The sequence below is a fragment of the Prunus avium genome, chromosome 5, assembly GCF_965620075.1.
Source record: "Prunus avium chromosome 5, drPruAviu1.hap1.1, whole genome shotgun sequence".
Taxonomy (NCBI): domain Eukaryota; kingdom Viridiplantae; phylum Streptophyta; class Magnoliopsida; order Rosales; family Rosaceae; genus Prunus; species Prunus avium.
In genome coordinates this window covers 8,186,779-8,208,903 of record NC_142288.1, presented here as the reverse complement: position 1 = coordinate 8,208,903, position 22,125 = coordinate 8,186,779, and positions in this window count along the sequence as shown.

The window sequence follows — 22,125 nt, the reverse complement described above, 5'->3', positions numbered from 1 at the left end:
TTCACTCAAACCAAACCAAATGACTCCTCCCACCGTATTATGATGTTGCCCATGTTTTGGGCTCGATCCGAAATCAATAGGTTTAAGAAATTGGACAATTTATGTTCAAAGGAAGTTCGTTCCTAATTGGAGTGTTTCGTGTTTTGGGTAGTTCTAGAGATCGGATTTCACTCAAACTTAACCAAATTTCTCCGCCCACCATATTATGATGTTGGACAAGTTTTGGGCTCTATCCGAAATCAATAGGTGTATGAAATTGGACAATTCAAGTTGAAAGGCAGTTCCTTCCTAATTGGAGTGGTTGGTGTTTTGGGTAGTTCTAGAGATCGGATTTTACTCAAACTTAACCAAATGACTCCTCCCCACCATATTATGATGTTGGCCAAGTTTTTCGCTCGATCCGAAATCAATAGGTGTAAGAAATTGGACAATTCAAGTTCAAAGGCAGTTCGTTCCTAATTGGAGTGGTTGGTGTTTTGGTTAGTTCTAGAGATCGGATTTCACTCAAACTTAACCAAATGACTCCTCCCACCATATTATGATATTGCCCAAGTTTTGGGCTAGATCCGAAATGATTAGATGTAAGAAATTGGACAATTCAAATTCAAAGGCTGTTCGTTCCTAGTCGGAGTGGTTGGTGTATTCCATAGTTCTAGAGATCGGACTTCACTCAAAACTAACCAAATGACTCCTCCCACCATATTACGATGTTGCCCAAGTTTTGGGCTCGGTACGAAATCAGTATGTGTAAGAAATTGGACAATTCTAGTTCAAAGGCAATTCGTTCCTAATGGGAGTGGTTGATGTTTTGGGTAGTTTTAGAGATCGGGCTTCACTCAAACTTTACCAAATGACTCCTCCCACCATATTATGATGGTCCCCAAGTTTTGGGCTCGATCCGAAATCAATAGGTGTAAGAAATTGGACAATTTATGTTCGAAGGCTGTTCGTTCCTAGTCGGAGTGGTTGGTGTATTCCATAGTTCTAGAGATCGGATTTCACTCAAAACTAACCAAATGACTCCTCCCACCATATTATGATGTTGCCCAAGTTTTGGGCTCGATCCGAAATCAATAGGTGTAAGAAATTGGACAATTCAAGTTCAAACGAGGTTCTTGAGATTGGATTTCACTTAAACTTAACCGAATGACTCCTCCCACCATATTGCGATGTTGCCCCAATTTTGGGGTCGATCCGAAATCAATAGGTGTATGAAATTGGACAACACAAGTTCGAAGGTAGTTCGTTCCTAATGGGAGTGGTTGGTGTTTTGGGTAGTTCTAGAGATCGGATTTCACTCAAACTTAACCAAATGACTCCCCCCACCATATTATGATGTTGGCCAAGTTTTGGGCTCGATCCGAAATCAATAGGTGTAAGAAATTGGACAATTTATATTCAAAGGCAGTTCGTTCCTAATCGGAGTGGTTGGTGTATTCCATAGTTCTAGAGATCGGATTTCACTCAAAACTAACCAAATGACTCCTCCCACCGTATTATGATGTTGCCCAAGTTTTGGGCTCGATCCGAAATCAATAGGTGTAAGAAATTGGACAATTCAAGTTCAAAGGCAGTCCGTTCCTAATTGGAGTGGTTGGTCTTCTGGTTAATTCTAGAGATCGGGTTTTACTCAAACTTAACCAAATGACTCCTCCCACCATATTATGTTGTTGCCCAAGTTTTGGGCTCGATCCGAAATCAATAGGTGTAAGAAATTGGACAATTCAAGTTCAAACGAGGTTCTTTCCTAATTGGAGTGGTTGGTGTGTTGGGTAGTTCTAGAGAACGGATTTCACTCAAACTTAACCGAATGACTCCTCCCACCATATTATGATGTTGCCCAAGTTTTGGGCTCGATCCAAAATCAATTGGTGTAAGAAGTTGGACAATTCAAGTTCAAGGGCAGTTCGTTCCTAATTTGGTTGGTTGGTGTATTGGGTAGTTCTAGAGATTGGATTTCACTCAAACACAACCAAATGACTCCTCCCACCATATTATGATGTTGCCCAAGTTTTGGGCTCGATCCGAAATCAATACGTGTAAGAAATTGGACAATTCAAGTTCAAAGGCAGTTCGTTCCTAATTGGGGTGGTTGTTGTATTGGGTAGTTCTAGAGATCGGATTTCACTCAAACTTAACCAAATGACTCCTCCCACCGTATTATGACGTTGCCGAAGTTTTGAACTCGATCCGAAATCAATAGGTGTAAGAAATTGGACAATTTATGTTCAAAGGCAGTTCGTTCCTAATCGGAGTGGTTGGTGTATTCCATAGTTCTAGAGATCGGATTTCTCTCAAAACCAAGCAAATGACTCCTCCCACCATATGACTCCTCCCACCATAACTAACCAAATGACTCCTCCCACCATATTATGATGTTTCCCAAGTTTTGGGCTCGATCTGAAATCAATGGGTGTAAGAAATTGGACAATTCAAGTTCAAATGCAGTTCGTTCCCAATTGGAGTGGTTGGTGTTTTGGGCAGTTCTAGAGATCGGATTTCACCCAAAACTGACCAAACGACTCCTCCCACCATATTATGTTGTTTCCCAAGTTTTGGGCGCGATCCGGAATCAATCGGTGTAAGAAATTGGACAATTTATGTTCAAAGGCAGTTCGTTCCTACTCGGAGCGGTTGGGGTATTCCATAGTTCTAGAGATCGGATTTCACTCAAACTTAACCAAATGACTCCTCCCACCATATTATGGTGTTGAACAAGTTTTGGGGTCGATCCGAAATCAATAGGTTTAAGAAATTGGCCAATTTATGTTTAAAGGAAGTTCTTTCCAAGTCGGAGTGGTTGGGGTATTCCGTAGTTCTACAGATCGGATTTCGCTCAAAACTAACCATATGACTCCTCCCACCATATTATGTTGTTGCCCAAGTTTTGGCTCGATCCGAAATCAATGGGTGTGAGAAATTGGTCAATTCAATTTCAACGACAGTTCGTTCCTAATTGGAGTAGTTGTTGGATTCCATACTTCTAGCAATTGGATTTCACTCAAAACTCACCATAATTGGAGTGGTTGGTGTTTTTGGTAGTTCTGGAGATCGGATTACACTCAAACTTAACCAAATGACTCCTCCCACCGTATTATGATGTTGCCCAAGTTTTGGGCTCGATCCAACATCAATAGGTGTAAGAAATTGGACAATTTATGTTTTATGGCAGTTCATTCCTAATCGAAGTGGTTGGTGTATTCCATAGTTCTAGAGATCAGATTTCGCTCAAAACCATTCAAATGACTCCTCCCACCATATTATGATGTTGCCCAAGTTTTGGGCTCGATCCGAAATCAATAGGTGTAAGAAATTGGACAATTCAAGTTCAAAGGCAGTTCGATCCTAATTTGAGTGGTTTGTGTTTTGGATAGTTTTAGAGATCGGCTTTCACTCAAACTTAACCAAATGAATGCTCCCTCCGTATTATGATGTTGCCCAAGTTTTGGGCTCGATCCAAAGTCAATAGGTGTAATAAATTGGACAATTCAAGTTCAAAGGAAGTTCGTTCCTAATCGGAGTGGTTGGTATATTCCATAGTTCTAGATTTCGGATTTCACTCAAAACATAGCAATTGACTCCTCCCACCATATTATGATGTTGCCCAAGTTTTGGGCTCGATCCGAAATCAATAGGTGTCAGAAATTGGAAAATTTATGTTTTATGGCAGTTCATTCCTAATCGGAGTGGTTGGTGTATTCCGTTGTTCTAGAGATCGGATTTCACTCAAAACTAGCCAAATGACTCCTCCCACCATATTATGATGTTGCCCAAGTTTTGGGCTCGATCCGAAATGGATAGGTGTAAGAAATTGGACAATTCAAGTTCGAAGGCATTTCGTTCCTAATTGGAGTGGTTGGTGTTTTGGGTAGTTCTAGAGATCGGATTTCACTCAAACTTAACCAAACGACTCCTCCCACCATATTATGATGTTGCCCAAGTTTTGGGCTTGATCCGAAATCAACAGGTGTAAGAAATTGGACAATTCAAGTTCAAAGGCAGTTCGTTCCTAGTTGGAGTGGTTGGTGTTTTGGGCAGTTCTAGAGATCGGATTTCACTCAAACATAACCAAATGACTCCTCCCACCATATTATGATGTTGCTCAAGTTTTGGGCTCGATCCGAAATCAATGGGTGTAAGAAATTGGACAATTTATCTTCTAAGGCAGTTCGTTCCAAATCTGAGTGGTTGGTGTATTCCATAGTTCTAGGGATCGAATTTCACTCAAAACTAACCAAATGACTCCTCCCACCATATTATGATGTTGCCAAAGTTTTGGGCTCGATCCGAAATCAATAGGTGTAAGAAATTGGACAATTAGAGTTCAAAGGCAGTTCGTTCCTAATTGGAGTGGTTGGTGTTTTGGGTAGTTCTAGAGATCGAATTTCACTCAAACTTAACCAAATCACTCCTCCCACCATATTATGATGTTGCCCAAGTTTTGGGCTCGATCCGAAATCAATAGGTGTAAGAAATTGGACAATTTATGTTTTATGGCAGTTCATTCCTAATCGAAGTGGTTGGTGTATTCCATTGTTCTAGAGATCGGATTTCACTCAAAACTAACCAAATGACTCCTCCCACCATATTATGATGTTGCCCAAGTTTTGGGCTCAATCCGAAATCAATAGGTGTAAGAAATTGGACAATTTATGTCCAGAGGCAGTTCATTCCTAATCGGAGTGGTTGGTGTATTCCATAGTTCTAGAGATCGGATTTCCCCCAAAACTAACCAAATGACTCCTCCCACCATATTATGATGTTGCCCAAGTTTTGGGGTCGATCAAAAATCGATAGGTGTAAGAAATTGGACAATTTATCTTCTAAGGCAGTTCGTTCCTATTCGGAGTGGTTGGTGTATTCCATAGTTCTAGAGATCGGATTTCACTCAAAACTAACCAAGTGACTCCTCGCACCACATTATGACGGTGCCCACGTTTTGGGCTCGATCCGCAATCAATAGGTGTAAGATATTGGACAATTCAAGTTCAAAGGCAGTTCGTTCCTAATTGGAGTGGTTGGTGTTTTGGGTAATTCTAGGGATCGGATTTCACTCAAACTTAACCAATTGACTCCACCCACCATATTATGATGTTGCCCAAGTTTTGGGCTCGATCCGAAATCAATAGGTGTAAGAAATTGGACAATTTATGTTCAAAGGCAGTTCGTTCCTAATCGCAGTGGTTGGTGTATTCCATAGTTTTAGAGATCTGATTTCACTCAAAACTAACCAAAGGACTCCTCCCACCATATTATGATGTTGCCCAAGTTTTGGGCTCGATCCGAAATCAATAGTTGTTAGAAATTGGACAATTCAAGTTCAAAGGCAATTCGTTCCTAATTGGGGTGGTTGGTGTTTTGGGTTGTTTTAGAGATCGGCTTTCACTCAAACTTAACCAAATGACTCCTCCCTCCGTATTATGATGTTGCCCACGTTTTGGTCTCGATCCGAAGTCAATAGGTGTAAGAAATTGGACAATTCAAGTTCAAAAGCAGTTCGTTCCTAATCGGAGTGGTTGGTGTATTCCATAGTTCTAGAGATCGGATTTCACTCAAACTTAACCAAATGACTCCTCCCACCGTATTACGGTAATGCCCAAGTTTTGGGCTCGATCCGAAATCAATAGGTGTAAGAAATTGGACAATTTATGTTCAAAGGCAGTTCGTTCCAAATCGGTGTGGTTGGTGTATTCCATAGTTCAAGAGATCGTATTTCACTCAAAACTAACCAAATGACTCCCTCCACCATGTTATGATGTTGCCCAAGTTTTGGGCCCAATCCGAAATCAATAGGTGTAAGAAATTAGATAAATCAAGTTCAAAGGCATTTCGTTCCTAATTGGAGTGGTTGGTGTTTTGGGTAGTTCTAGAGATCGGATTTCACTCAAACTTTACCAAATCACTCCTCCCACCATATTATGATGTTGCCCAAGTTTTGGGCTCGATCCGAAATCAATAGCTGTAAGAAATTGGACAATTTATGTTTTAGGGCAGTTCATACCTAGTCGGAGTGGTTGGTGTATTCCATTGTTCTAGAGATCGGATTTCACTCAAAACTAACCAAATGACTCCTCCCACCATATTATGATCTTGCCCAAGTTTTGGGCTCGATCCGAAATCAATAGGTGTATGAAATTGGACAATTTATGTTCAAAGGCAGTTCGTTCCAAATCGGTGTGGTTGGTGTATTCCATAGTTCTAGAGATCGGATTTCACTCAAAACTAACCAAATGACTCCGTCCACCATGTTATGACGTTGCCCTGGGTTTGGGCTCGATCCGAAATCAATAGGTGTAAGAAACTGGACAATTCAAGTTCGAAGGCAGTTCGTTCCTAATCGGAGTGGTTGGTGTATTCCGCAGTTCTAGAGATCGGATTTCACTCAAAACTAACCAAATGACTCCTCCCACCACATTATGATGTTGCCCAAGTTTTGGGCTCGATCCGAAATCAATAGTTTTAAGAACTTGGACAATTTATGTTCAAAGTCAATTCATTCCTAGTCGGAGTGGTTGGTGTATTCCATAGTTGTAGAGATCGGATTTCACTCAAAACTAACCAAATGACTCCTCCCACCATATTTTGATGTTGCCCAAGTTTTGGGCTCGATCCGAAATCAACAGGTTTCAGAACTTGGACAATTTATGTTCAAAGGCTGTTCGTTCCTACTCGTAGTGGTTGGGGTATTCCATAGTTCTAGAGATCGGATTTCACTCAAAACAAACCAAATGACTTTTCCCACCATATTATGATGTTGGACAAGTTTTGGGCTCTATCCGAAATCAATAGGTGTATGAAATTGGACAATTCAAGTTGAAAGGCAGTTCCTTCCTAATTGGAGTGGTTGGTGTTTTGGGTAGTTCTAGAGATCGGATTTTACTCAAACTTAACCAAATGACTCCTCCCCACCATATTGTGATGTTGGCCAAGTTTTTCGCTCGATCCGAAATCAATAGGTGCAAGAAATTGGACAATGCAAGTTCAAAGGCAGTTCGTTCCTAATTGGAGTGGTTGGTGTTATGTGTAGTTCTAGAGATCGGATTTCATTTAAACTTTAGCAAATGACTCCTCCCACCATATTATGATGTTGCCCAAGTTTTGGGCCCGATCCGAAATCAATAGGTGTAAGAAATTGGACAATTCAAGTTCAAAAGCAGTTCGTTCCTAAATGGAGTGGTTGGTGTTTTGGGTAGTTCTATAGATCGGATTGCACTCAAACTTAACGAAATGACTCCTCCCACCATATTATGATGTTGCCCAAGTTTTGGGCTCGATCCTAAATCAATTGGTGTAAGAAATTGGACAATTCAAGTTCAAAGGCAGTTTGTTCCTAATTGGAGTGTTTGGTGCTTTGGGTAGTTCTAGAAATTGGATTTCACTCAAACTTAACCAAATGACTCCTCCCACCATATTATGATATTGCCCAAGTTTTGGGCTCGATGCGAAATCAATAGGTGTAAGAAATTGGACAATTCAAGTTCAAAGGCAATTCTTTCCTAATTGAAGTGGTTGGTGTATTCCATAGTTCTAGAGATCAGATTTCACTCAAAATTAACCAAATGACTCCTCCCACCATATTATGTTGTTGCCCAAGTTTTGGGGTTGATCCGAGATCAGTAGGTGAAAGAAATTGGACAATTCAAGTTCAATTGCAGTTAGTTCCTAATTGGGGTGGTTATTGTATTGGGTAGTTCTAGATATCGGATTGCACACAAAATTAACCAAATGACTGCTCCCACCATATGATGTTGTTGCCCAAGTTTTGGGCTAGATCCGAAATCAATAGGTGTATGAAATTGGACAATTTATGTTCAAAGGCAGTTCGTTCCTAGTCGTAGTGGTTGGTGTATTCCAAAGTTCTAGAGATCGGATTGCACTCAAAATTAACCGAATGACTCCTCCCACCATATTATGTTGTTGCCCCAGTTTGGCGTTGATGCGAAATCAAAAGGTGTAAGAAATTGGCCAATTCAATTTCACAGGCAGTTCGTTCCTAATTGGGATGGTTGGTGTATTGGGCAGTTCTAGAGATCAGATTTCACTCAAAATTAACCACATGACTCGTCCCACCATATTATGATGTTGCCCAAGTTTTGGGATCGATCCGAAATCAATAGTTGTAAGTACTTGGACAATTCAAGTTCAAAGGCAGTTCGTTCCAAATTAGAGTGGTTGGTGTTTTAGGAAGTTCTAGAGATCGGATTTCACTCAAACTTAACCAAATGACTCCTCCCACCATATTATGTTGTTGCCCAAGTTTTGGGGTTGATCCGAAATCAGTAGGTGAAAGAAATTGGACAATTCAAGTTTAATGGCAGTTCGTTCCTAGTTGGGTTGGTTGGTGTATTGGGTAGTTCTAGAGATCGGATTGCACTCAAAATTAACCAAATGACTTGTCCCACCATATGATGATGTTGTCCAAGTTTTGGCCTCGATCCGAAATCAATAGGTGTATGAAATTGGACAATTTAAGTTCAAAGGCAGTTCGTTCCTAGTCGGAGTGGTTGGTGTATTCAATAGTTCTAGATATTGGATTGCACTCAAAATTAACCGAATGAGTCCTCCCACCATATTATGTTGTTGCCCAAGTTTTGGGGTTGATCCGAAATCAATAGGTGTAAGAAATTGTACAATTCAATTTCACAGGCAGTTCGTTCCTAATTGGGATGGTTGGTGTATTGGGCAGTTCTAGAGATCAGATTTCACTCAAAATTAACCACATGACTCCTCCCACCATATTATGATGTTGCCCAAGTTTTGGGATCGATCCGAAATCAATAGTTGTAAGAACTTGGACAATTCAAGTTCAAAGGCAGTTCATTCCAAATTAGAGTGGTTGGTGTTTTAGGAAGTTCTAGAGATCGGATTTCACTCAAAACAAACCAAATGACTCCTCCCACCATATTATGATGTTGCCCAAGTTTTGGGCTCGATCCGAAATCAATAGGTGTAAGAAATTGGACAATTCAAGTTCAAAGGCAGTCCGTTCCTAATTGGAGTGGTTGGTGTTTTGGTTAATTCTAGAGATCGGGTTTTACTCAAACTTAACCAAATGACTCCTCCCACCATATTATGTTGTTGCCCAAGTTTTGGGCTCGATCCGAAATCAATAGGAGTAAGAAATTGGACAATTCAAGTTCACACGCGGTTCTTTCCTAATTGGAGTGGTTGGTGTGTTGGGTAGTTCAAGAGAACGGATTTCACTCAAACTTAACCAAATGACTCCTCCCACCATATTATGATGTTGCCCAAGTTTTGGGCTCGATCCAAAATCAATTGGTGTAAGAAGTTGGACAATTCAAGTTCAAAGGCAGTTCGTTCCTAATTTGGTTGGTTGGTGTATTGGGTAGTTCTAGAGATTGGATTTCACTCAAACACAACCAAATGACTCCTCCCACCATATTATGATGTTGCCCAAGTTTTGGGCTCGATCCGAAATCAATACGTGTAAGAAATTGGACAATTCAAGTTCAAAGGCAGTTCGTTCCTAATTGGGGTGGTTGTTGTATTGGGTAGTTCTAGAGATCGGATTTCACTCAAACTTAACCAAATGACTCCTCCCACCGTATTATGACGTTGCCGAAGTTTTGGGCTCGATCCGAAATCAATAGGTGTAAGAAATTGGACAATTTATGTTCAAAGGCAGTTCGTTCCTAATCGGAGTGGTTGGTGTATTCCATAGTTCTAGAGATCGGATTTCTCTCAAAACCAAGCAAATGACTCCTCCCACCATATGACTCCTCCCACCATAACTAACCAAATGACTCCTCCCACCATATTATGATGTTTCCCAAGTTTTGGGATCGATCTGAAATCAATGGGTGTAAGAAATTGGACAATTCAAGTTCAAATGCAGTTCGTTCCCAATTGGAGTGGTTGGTGTTTTGGGCAGTTCTAGAGATCGGATTTCACCCAAAACTGACCACACGACTCCTCCCACCATATTATGTTGTTGCCCAAGTTTTGGGCGCGATCCGGAATCAATCGGTGTAAGAAATTGGACAATTTATGTTCAAAGGCAATTCGTTCCTAATCGGAGCGGTTGGGGTATTCCATAGTTCTAGAGATCGGATTTCACTCAAACTTAACCTAATGACTCCTCCCACCATATTATGGTGTTGAACAAGTTTTGGGCTCGATCCGAAATCAATAGGTTTAAGAAATTGGCCAATTTATGTTTAAAGGAAGTTCATTCCAAGTCGGAGTGGTTGGGGTATTCCGTAGTTCTACAGATCGGATTTCACTCAAAACTAACCATATGACTCCTCCCACCATATTATGCTGTTGCCCAAGTTTTGGCTCGATCCGAAATCAATAGGTGTAAGAAATTGGACAATTCAAGTTCAAAGGCAGTTCGTTCCTCATTGGGCTGGTTGGTGTATTGGGTAGTTCTAGAGTTCGGATTTCACCCAAACTTAACCAAATGGCTCCTCCCACCATATTATGATGTTGCCCATGTTTTCGGCTCGATCCGAAATCAATAGGTGTAAGAAATTGGACAATTCAAGTTCAAAGTCAGTTCGTTCCTAATTGGAGTGGTTGGTGTTTTTGGTAGTTCTGGAGATCGGATTACACTAAAACTTAACCAAATGACTCCTCCCACCGTATTATGATGTTGCCCAAGTTTTGGGCTCGATCCAACATCAATAGGTGTAAGAAATTGGACAATTTATATTTTATGGCAGTTCATTCCTAATCGGAGTGGTTGGTGTATTCCATAGTTCTAGAGATCGGATTTCACTCAAAACCAAGCAAATGACTCCTCCCACCATATTATGATGTTGCCCAAGTTTTGGGCTCGATCCGAAATCAATAGGTGTAAGAAATTGGACAATTCAAGTTCAAAGGCAGTTCGTTCCTAATTGGAGTGGTTTGTGTTTTGGATAGTTTTAGAGATTGGCTTTCACTCAAACTTAACCAAATGAATGCTCCCTCCGTATTATGATGTTGCCCAAGTTTTGGGCTCGATCCAAAGTCAATAGGTGTAAGAAATTGGACAATTCAAGTTCAAAGGAAGTTCGTTCCTAATCGGAGTGGTTGGTATATTCCATAGTTCTAGAGATCGGATTTCACTCAAAACATACCAATTGACTCCTCCCACCATATTATGATGTTGCCCAAGTTTTGGGCTCGATCCGAAATCAATAGGGGTCAGAAATTGGACAATTTATGTCTTATGGTAGTTCATTCCTAATCGGAGTGGTTGGTGTATTCCGTTGTTCTAGAGATCGGATTTCACTCAAAACTAGCCAAATGACTCCTCCCACCATATTATGATGTTGCCCAAGTTTTGGGCTCGATCCGAAATGGATAGGTGTAAGAAATTGGACAATTCAAGTTCGAAGGCATTTCGTTCCTAATTGGAGTGGTTGGTGTTTTGGGTAGTTCTAGAGATCGGATTTCACTCAAACTTAACCAAACGACTCCTCCCACCATATTATGATGTTGCCCAAGTTTTGGGTTTGATCCGAAATCAATAGGTGTAAGAAATTGGACAATTCAAGTTCAAAGGCAGTTCGTTCCTAGTTGGAGTGGTTGGTGTTTTGGGCAGTTCTAGAGGTCGGATTTCACTCAAACATAACCAAATGACTCCTCCCACCATATTATGATGTTGCCCAAGTTTTGGGCTCGATCCGAAATCAATAGGTGTGAGAAATTGGACAATTCAAGTGCATTGACAGTTCGTTCCTAATTCGAGTGGTTGGTGTATTCCATACTTCTAGCGATTGGATTTCAGTCAAAACTCACCAAATGTCTCCTCCCACCATATTACGATGTTGCCCAAGTTTGGGGCTCGATCCCAAATCAATAGGTGTGAGAAATTGGTCAATTCAATTTCAACTACAGTTCGTTACTAATCGGAGTAGTTGTTGTATTCCATACTTCTAGCGATTGGATTTCACTCAAAACTCACCAAATGACTCCTCCCACCATATTATGATATTGCCCAAGTTTTGGGCTCGATCCGAAATCAATAGGTGTGAGAAATTGGACAATTCAAGTTCAACGGCAGTTCATTCCTAATTGGAGTGGTTGGTGTATTCCATACTTCTAGAGATCGGATTTCACTCAAAATTAACCAAATGACTCCTCCCACCATATTATGATGTTGCCCAAGTTTTGGGCCCGATCCGAAATCAATAGGTGCAAGAAATTGGACAATTCTTGTTCAAAGGCAGTTCGTTCCTAATTGGAGTGGTTGGTGTTTTGGGTAGTTGTAGAGGTCGGATTTCACCCAAACTTAACCAAATGACTCCTCCCACCATATTATGATGTTGCCCAAGTTTTGGGCCCGATCCGAAATCAATAGGTGAAAGAAATTGGACAATTCAAGTTCAAAGGCAGTTTGTTCATAATTGGAGTGTTTGGTGCTTTGGGTAGTTCTAGAAATTGGATTTCACTCAAACTTAACCAAATGACTCCTCCCACCATATGATGATATTGCCCAAGTTTTGGGCTCGATGCGAAATCAATAGGTGTAAGAAATTGGACAATTCAAGTTCAAAAGCAATTCTTTCCTAATTGAAGTGGTTGGTGTATTCCATAGTTCTAGAGATCGGATTTCACTCAAAATTAACCAAATGACTCCTCCCACCATATTATGTTGTTGCCCAAGTTTTGGGGTTGATCCGAGATCAGTAGGTGAAAGAAATTGGACAATTCAAGTTCAATTGCAGTTAGTTCCTAATTGGGGTGGTTATTGTATTGGGTAGTTCTAGATATCGGATTGCACACAAAATTAACCAAATGACTGCTCCCACCATATGATGTTGTTTCCCAAGTTTTGGGCTAGATCCGAAATCAATAGGTGTATGAAATTGGACAATTTATGTTCAAAGGCAGTTCGTTCCTAGTCGTAGTGGTTGGTGTATTCCAAAGTTCTAGAGATCGGATTGCACTCAAAATTAACCGAATGACTCCTCCCACCATATTATGTTGTTGCCCAAGTTTTGGCGTTGATGCGAAATCAAAAGGTGTAAGAAATTGGCCAATTCAATTTCACAGGCAGTTCGTTCCTAATTGGGATGGTTGGTGTATTGGGCAGTTCTAGAGATCAGATTTCACTCAAAATTTACCACATGACTCCTCCCACCATATTATGATGTTGCCCAAGTTTTGGGATCGATCCGAAATCAATAGTTGTAAGAACTTGGACATTTCAAGTTCAAAGGCAGTTCGTTCCATATTAGAGTGGTTGGTGTTTTAGGAAGTTCTAGATATCGGATTTCACTGAAACTTAACCAAATGACTCCTCCCACCACATTATGATGTTGCCCAAGTTTTGGGCTTAATCCGAAATGAATAGGTGTATGAAATTGGACAATTCAACTTCGAAGGCAGTTCGTTCCTAATTGGAGTGGTTGGTGTTTTGGGTAGTTCTAGAGATCGGATTTCACTCAAACTTAACCAAATGACTCCTCCCACCATATTATGTTGTTGCCCAAGTTTTGGGGTTGATCCGAAATCAGTAGGTGAAAGAAATTGGACAATTCAAGTTTAATGGCAGTTCGTTCCTAGTTGGGGTGGTTGGTGTATTGGGTAGTTCTATAGATCGGATTGCACTCAAAATTAACCAAATGACTTGTCCCACCATATGATGATGTTGTCCAAGTTTTGGCCTCGATCCGAAATCAATAGGTGTATGAAATTGGACAATTTATGTTCAAAGGCAGTTCGTTCCTAGTCGGAGTGGTTGGTGTATTCAATAGTTCTAGATATTGGATTGCACTCAAAATTAACCGAATGACTCCTCCCACCATATTATGTTGTTGCCCAAGTTTTGGGGTTGATCCGAAATCAATAGGTCTAAGAAATTGGACAATTCAATTTCACAGGCAGTTCGTTCCTTATTGGGATGGTTGGTGTATTGGGCAGTTCTAGAGATCAGATTTCACTCAAAATTAACCACATGACTCCTCCCACCACATTATGATGTACCCCAAGTTTTGGGCTCGATCCGAAATCAATAGGTGTATGAAATTGGACAATTCAATTTCAAAGGCAGTTCGTTCCTAATTGGAGTGGTCGGTGTTTTGGATAGTTCTAGAGATCGGATTTCACTCAAACTTAACCAAACGACTCCTCCCACCACATTATGATGTTGCCCAAGTTTTGGGCCCGATCCGAAATCAATAGGTGTAAGAAATTGGACAATTCAAGTTCAAAGGAAGTTCGTTCCAAATTGGAGTTGTTGGTGTTTTGGGTAGTTCTAGAGATCAAATTGCACTCAAACTTTACCAAATGACTCCTCCCACCATATTATGATGTTGCCCAAGTTTTGGGCTCGATCCGAAATCAATAGGTGTAAGAAATTGTACAATTTATGTTCAAGGGCAGTTCTTTCCTAATCGGAGTGGTTGGTGTATTCCATAGTTCTAGAGATCGGATCTCACTCAAAACTATCCAAATGACTCCTCCCACCATATTATGATGTTGCCCAAGTTTTGGGCTCGAACCGAAATCAATAGGTGCAAGAAATTGGACAATTCATGTTCAAAGGCAGTTCGTTCCTAATTGGAGTGGTTGGTGTTTTGGGTAGTTCTAGAGGTTGGATTTCACTCAAACTTAACCAAATGACTCCTCCCACCATATTATTTTGTTGCCCAAGTTTTGGGCCCTATCCGAAATCTATAGGTGTAGGAAATTGGACGATTCAAGTTCAAAGGCAGTTCATTCCAAATTGGAGTGGTTGGTGTTTTGGGTAGTTCTTGAAATTGGATTTTACTCAAACTTAACCAAATGACTCCTCCCACCATATTATGATATTCCCCAAGTTTTGGGCTCGATCCGAAATCAATAGGTGTAAGAAATTGGACAATTCAAGTTCAAAGGCAATTCGTTCCTAATTGAAGTGGTTGGTGTATTCCATAGTTCTGGAGATCGGATTTCACTCAAAATTAACCGAATGACTCCTCCCACCATATTATGTTGTTGCCCAAGTTTTGGGGTTGATCCGAAATCAATAGGTGAAAGAAATTGGACAATTCAAGTTCAATTGTAGTTCGTTCCTAATTGGGGTGGTTGGTGTATTGGGTAGTTCTAGAGATCGGATAGCACTCAAAATTAACCAAATGACTCCTCCCACCATATGATGATGTTACCCAAGTTTTGGGCCCGATCCGAAATCAATAGGTGTAAGAAATTGGACAATTCAAGTTCAAAGGAATTTCGTTCCTAATTGGAGTGGTTGGTGTTTTGGGTTGTTCTAGAGATCGGATTTCACTCAAACTTAACCAAATGACTCCTCCCCCCATATTATGTTGTTGCCCAAGTTTTGGGGTTGAGCCGTAATCAGTAGGTGAAAGAAATTGGACAATTCAAGTTCAATGGCAGTTCGTTCCTAATTGGGGTGGTTGTTGTATTGGGTAGTTCTAGAGATCGGATTGTACTCACTCAAAATTAACCAAATGACTCCTCCCACCATATGGTGATGTTGCCCAAGTTTTGGGCTCGATCCGAAATCAATAGGTGTATAAAATTGGACAATTTATGTTCAGAGGCAGTTCGTTCCCAATCGTAGTGGTTGTGGATTCCATAGTTCTAGAGATCGGATTTCACTCAAAACTAACCACATGACTCCTCCCACCATATTATGACGTTGCCCAAGTTTTGGGATCGATCCGAAATCAATAGGTGCAAGAAATTGGACAATTCATGTTCGAAGGCAGTTCGTTCCTAATTGGAGTGGTTGGTGTTTTGGGTTGTTCTAGAGGTCGGATTTCGCTCAAACTTAACCAAATGACTCCTCCCACCAAATTATGATGTTGCCCAAGTTTTGGGCCCTATCCGAAACCAATAGGTGTAAGAAATTGGACAATTCAAGTTCAAAGACAGTTCGTTCCAAATTGGAGTGGTTGGTATTTTGGGTAGTTCTAGAAATTGGATTTCACTCAAACTTAACCAAATGACTCCTCCCACCATATTATGATATTACCCAAGTTTTGGGCTCAATCCGAAATCAATAGGTGCAAGAAATTGGATAATTCATGTTCAAAGGCAGTTCGTTCCCAATCGTAGTGTTTGGTGTATTCCATAGTTCTAGAGATCGGATTTCACTCAAACTTACCGAAATGACTCCTCCCACCATATTATGATGTTGCCCAAGTTTTGGGCTCGATCCGAAATCAATAGGTGTAAGAAATTGGACAATTCAAGTTCAAAGGCAGTTCGTTCCTAATTGGAGTGGTTGGTGTTTTGGGTAGTTCTAGAGATCGGATTTCACTCAAACTTAACCAAATGACTCCTCCCACCATATTTTGTTGTTGCCCAAGTTTTGGGCTCGATCCGAAATCAATAGGTGTAAGAAATTGGACAATTCAAGTTCAAAGGCATTTCGTTCCTAATTGGAGTGGTTGGGGTTTTCGGTAGTTCTTGAGATCGGATTTCACTCAAACTTAACCACATGACTCCTCCCACCATATTATGTTGTTGCCCAAGTTTTGGGCTCGATCCGAAACCAATAGGTGTAAGAAATTGGACAATTCAAGTTCAAAGGCAGGTCGTTCCTAATTGGAGTGGTTGGTGTTTTGGGTTGTTCTAGAGATCGGATTTCCCTCAAACTTAACCAAATGACTCCTCCCACCATATTATGATGTTGCCTAAATTTTGGGCTCGATCCAAAATCAATAGGTGTAAGAAATTGGACAATTCAAGTTCAAAGGCAGTTCGTTCCTAATCGGAGTGGTTGGTGTATTCCATAGTTCTAGAGATCGGATTTCACTCAAAACTAACCAAATGACTCCTCCCACCATATTATGATGTTGCCTAAGTTTTGGGCCCGATCCGAAATCAATAGGTGTAAGAAATTGGACAATTCAAGTTCAAAGGCAGTTCGTTCCAAATCGGAGTGGTTGGTGTTTTGGGTAGTTCTAGAGATCGGATTTCACGCAAAACTAACCAAATGACTCCTCCCACCATATTATGATCTTGCCCAAGTTTTGGGCTCGATCCGAAATCAATAGGTGTAAGAAATTGGACAATTCAAGTTCATAGGCAGTTCGTTCGTAATTGGAATGGTTGGTGTTTTTGGTAGTTCTAGAGATCGGATTTCACTCAAACTTAACGAAATGACTCCTCCCACCATGTTATGATGTTGCCCATGTTTTGGGCTCGATCTGAAATCAATAGGTGTAAGAAATTAGACAATTCAAGTTCAAAGGCAGTTCGTTCCTAATTGGAGTGGTTGGTGTTTTGGGTAGTTCTAGAATCGGATTTCACTCAAAGTTAACCAAATGACTCCTCCCACCATATTATGATGTTGCCCATGTTTTGGGCCCGATCCGAAATCAATACGTGTAAGAAATTGGACAATTCAAGTTCGAAGGCAGTTCGTTCCTAATCGGAGTGGTTTGTGTATTCCACAGTTCTAGAGATCGGATTTCACTGAAAACTAACCAAATGACTCCTCCCACCATATTTTGATGTTGCCCAAGTTTTGGGCGCGATACGAAATCAATAGGTTTAAGAACTTGGACAAGTTATGTTCAAAGGCTGTTCGTTCCTAGTCGGAGTGGTTGGTGTATTCCATAGTTCTAGAGATCGGATTTCACTCAAAACAAACCAAACGACTCCTCCCACCATATTATGATGTTTCCCAAGTTTTGGCCTCGATACGAAGTCAATAGGTGTAAGAAATTGGACAATGCAAGTTCAAAGGCAGTTCGTTCCTGATTGGAGTGGTTGGTGTTTTGGGTAGTTCTAGAGATCGGATTTCACTCAAACTTAACCAAATGACTCCTCCCACCATATTATGTTTTTGCCCAAGTTTTGGGCTCGATACGAAATCAATAGGTGTAAGAAATTGGACAATTCAAGTTCAAAGGCAGTTCGTTCCTAATTGGAGTGGTTGGTGTTTTGGGTAGTTCTAGAGTTCGGATTTCACTTAAACTTAACCAAATGACTACTCCCACCATATTATGTTGTTGCCCAAGTTTTGGGCTCGATCCCAAACCAATAGGTGTAAGAAATTGGACAATACAAGTTCAAAGGAAGTTTGTTCCTAATTGGCGTGGTTGGTGTTTTGGGTAGTTCTAGAGATCGGATTGCACTCAAACTTTACCAAACGACTCCTCCCCCCATATTATGTTGTTGCCCAAGTTTTGGGCTCGATCCGAAATCAATAGGTGTAAGAAATTGTACAATTTCTGTTCAACGGCAGTTCGTTCCTAAACGGAGTGGTTGGTGTATTCCATAGTTCTAGAGATCGGGTTTCACACAAAACTAACCAAATGACTCCCCCCACCACATTGTGATGTTGCCCAAGTTTTGGGCTCGATCCGAAATCAATAGGTGTAATAAATTAGACAATTCAAGTTCAAAGGCAGTTCGTTTCTGATTGGAGTGGTTGGTGTTTTGGGTAGTTCTTGAGATCGGATTTCACTGAAACTTAACCAAATGACTCCTCCCACCATATTATGATGTTGCCCAAGTTTTGGGCTCGATCTGAAATCAATAGGTGTAAGAAATTGGACAATGCAAGTTCAAAGGCAGTTCGTTCCTGATTGGAGTGGTTGGTGTTTTGGGTAGTTCTGGAGATCGGATTTCACTCAAACTTTACCAAATGACTCCTCCCCACCATATTATGATGTTGCCCAACTTTTGGGGTCGATCCGAAATCAATTGATGTAAGAAATTGGACAATTCAAGTTCGGAGGAAGTTCGTTCCAAATTGGAGTGGTTAGTGTTTTGGGTAGTTCTGGAGATCGGATTTCACTCAAACTTAACGAAAGGACTCCTCCCACCATATTATGATGATGGCCTTGTTTTGGTTTGGATCCGAAATCAATAGGTATAAGAAATTGGAAAATTCATGTTCAAAACCAGTTCGTCCCCAATTGGGGTGGTTGGTGTGTTGGGCAGTTCTAGATATCGGATTTCCCTGAACATTAACCAAATGACTTCTCCCACCATATTCTGATGTTGCAAAAGTTTTGGGCTCGATCCGAAATCAATAGGTGTAAGAAATTGGACAATTGAAGTTCAAAGGCAGTTCGTTCCTGATTGGAGTGGTTGGTTTTTGGGTAGTTCTAGGGATCGGATTTCACTCAAACTTAACCAAATGACTCCTCCCACCATATTATGACGTTGCCCCGGTTTTGGGCTCGATCCGAAATCAATTGGTGTAAGAAATTGGACAATTCAAGTTCAAAGGCAGTTCGTTCCTAATTGGAGTGGTTGGTGTTTTGGGTAGTTCTAGAGGTCGGATTTCACTCAAACTTAGCCAAATGACTCCTCCCACCATATGATAATGTTGCCCATGTTTTGGGCTCGATCCGAAATCAATAGGTGTAAGAAATTGGACAATTCAAGTTCAAAGGCAGATCGTTCCTAATTGGACTGGTTGTGTTTTGGGTAGTTCTGGAGATCAGATTTCTCTCAAACTTAACCAAATGACTCCTCCCACCATATTATCACGTTGCCCCAGTTTTGGGCTAGATCTGAAATCAATTGGTGTAAGAAATTGGACAATTCAAGTTCAAAGGCAGTTCGTTCCTAATTGGAGTGGTTGGTGTTTTGGGTAGGTCTAGAGATCGGATTTCACTCAAACTTAACCAAATGACTCCTCCCACTATATTATGATGTTGCTCCAGTTTTGGGCTCGATCCGAAATCAATAGCTATAAGAAATTGGACAATTCAAGTTCAAAGGTAGTTCGTTCCTAATTGGAGTGGTTGGTGTTTTGGGTAGTTCTAGAGATCGGATTTCACTCAAACTAAACCAAATGACTCCTCCCACCATATTATGATGTTGCCCCTGTTTTGGGCTCGATCCGAAATCAATAGGTGTAAGAAATTGGACAATTCAAGTTCAAAGGCAGTTTGTTCCTAGTTGGAGTGGTTGGTGTTTTGGTTAGTTCTAGAGGTAGGATTTCACTCAAACTTATCCAAATGACTCCTCCCACCATATTATGATGTTGTCCAAGTTTTGGGATCGATCCGAAATCAATAGGTGTAAGAAATTGGACAATTCATTATCAAAAGTAGTTCGTCCCCAATTGGGATGGTTGGTGTATTGGGCAGTTCTAGAGATCGGATTTCACTCAAACTTAACCAAATGACTCCGCCCACCATATTATGTTGTTGCCCAAGTTTTGGGCTCAATCCGAAATCAACAGGTGTAAGAAATTGGACAACTCAAGTTCAAGGACAATTCGTTCCTAATTGGAGTGGTTGTTGTTTTGGGTAGTTCTAGAGGTCGGATTTCACTCAAACTTAACCAAGTGACTCCTCCCAACATATTATGAGGTTGCCCAAGTTTTGGGCTCCATCCGAAATCAATAGGTGTAAGAAATTGGACAATTCAAGTTCAAAGGCAGTGCGTTCCTAATTGGAGTGGTTGGTGTATTCCATAGTTCTAAAGATCGGATTTCACTCAAAGTTAACCGAATGACTACTCCACCATATTATGTTCTTGACCAAGTTTTGGGGCTGATCCGAAATAAATAGGTGAAAGAAATTGGACAATTCACGTTCAATGGCAGTTCGTTCCTAATTGGGGTGGTTGGTATATTGGGTAGTTCTGGAGATCGGAATGCACTCAAAATTAACCAAATGACTCCTCCCACCATATTATGATGTTGCCCAAGTTTTGGGCTCAATCCGAAATCAATAGGAGTAAGAAATTGGACAATTCAAGTTCAAAGACAGTTCGTTCCTAATTGGAGTGGTTGGGGTTTTGGGTAGTTTTAGAGATTGGATTTCACTCAAACTTAAACAAATGACTCCTCCCACAATATTATGATGTTGCCCCAGTTTTGGGCTCGATCCGAAATCAATACGTGTAAGAAATTGGACAATTTATGTTCAAAGGCAGTTCGTTCCTAATCGGTGTGGTTGGTATATTCCATCGTTCTACAGATCGGATTTCACTCAAAACTAACCAATTGACTCCTCCCACCATATAATGATGTTGCCCATGTTTTTGGATCGATCCGAAATCAATAGGTGTAAAAAATTGGACAATTCAAGTTCAAAGGCAGTTCGTTCCTAATTGGAGTGGTTGGTGTTTTGGGTAATTCTAGAGATCGGATTTTACTCAAACTTAACCAAATGACTCCTCCCCACCATATTATGATGTTGCCCATGTTTTGGGCTCGTTCCGAAATCAATTGGTGTAAGAAATTGAACAATTCATGTTCAGAGGCATTTCGTTCCTAATTGGAGTGGTGGGTGTTTTGGGTAGTTCTAGAGAGCGGATTTCACTCAAACTTAACCAAATGACTCCTCCCACCATATTATGATGTTTCCCAAGTTTTGGGGTCGATCCGAAATCAATAGGTGTAAGAAATTGGACAATTTTTGTTAAAAGGCAACTCGTTCCAAATCGGAGTGGTTGGTATATTCCATAGTTCTAGGGATCGGATTTCACTCCAAACTAACCAATTGACTCCTCCCACCACATTATGATGTTGCCCAAGTTTTGGGCTCGGTCCAAAATCAATAGGTGTAAGAAATGGGACAATTCAAGTTCAAAGGCGGTGTGTTCCTAATTGGAGTGGTTGGTGTTTTGGGTAGGTCTAGATATCGGATTTCACTCAAACTTAACCAAATGACTCCTCCCACCATATTATGATGTTTCCCAAGTTTTGGGCTCGATCCGAAATCATTAGGTGTAAGAAATTGGACAATTTTTGTTAAAATGCAGTTCGTTCCTAATCGGAGTGGTTGGTTTATTGCATTGTTCTAGAGATTAGATTTCACTCCAAACTAACCAATTGACTCCACCCACCATATTATGATGTTGCCCAAGTTTTGGGCTCGATCCAAAATCAATAGGTGTAAGAAATTAGACAATTCAAGTTCAAAGGCAGTTCGTTCCACATTGGAGTGGTTGGTGTTTTGGGTAGTTCTAGGGATCAGATTTCACTCAAACTGAACCAAATGACTCCTCCTTCCATATTACGATGTTGCCCAAGTTTTGGGGTCGATCCAAAATCAATAGGTGTAAGAAATTAGACAATTCAAGTTCAAAGGCAGTTCGTTCCACATTGGAGTGGTTGGTGTTTTGGGTAGTTCTAGAGATCGGATTTCACTCAAACTTAACCAAATGACTCCTCCCACCATATTATGATGTTGCCCAAGTTTTGGGCTCGATCCGAAATCAATAGGTGTAAGAAATTGGACAATA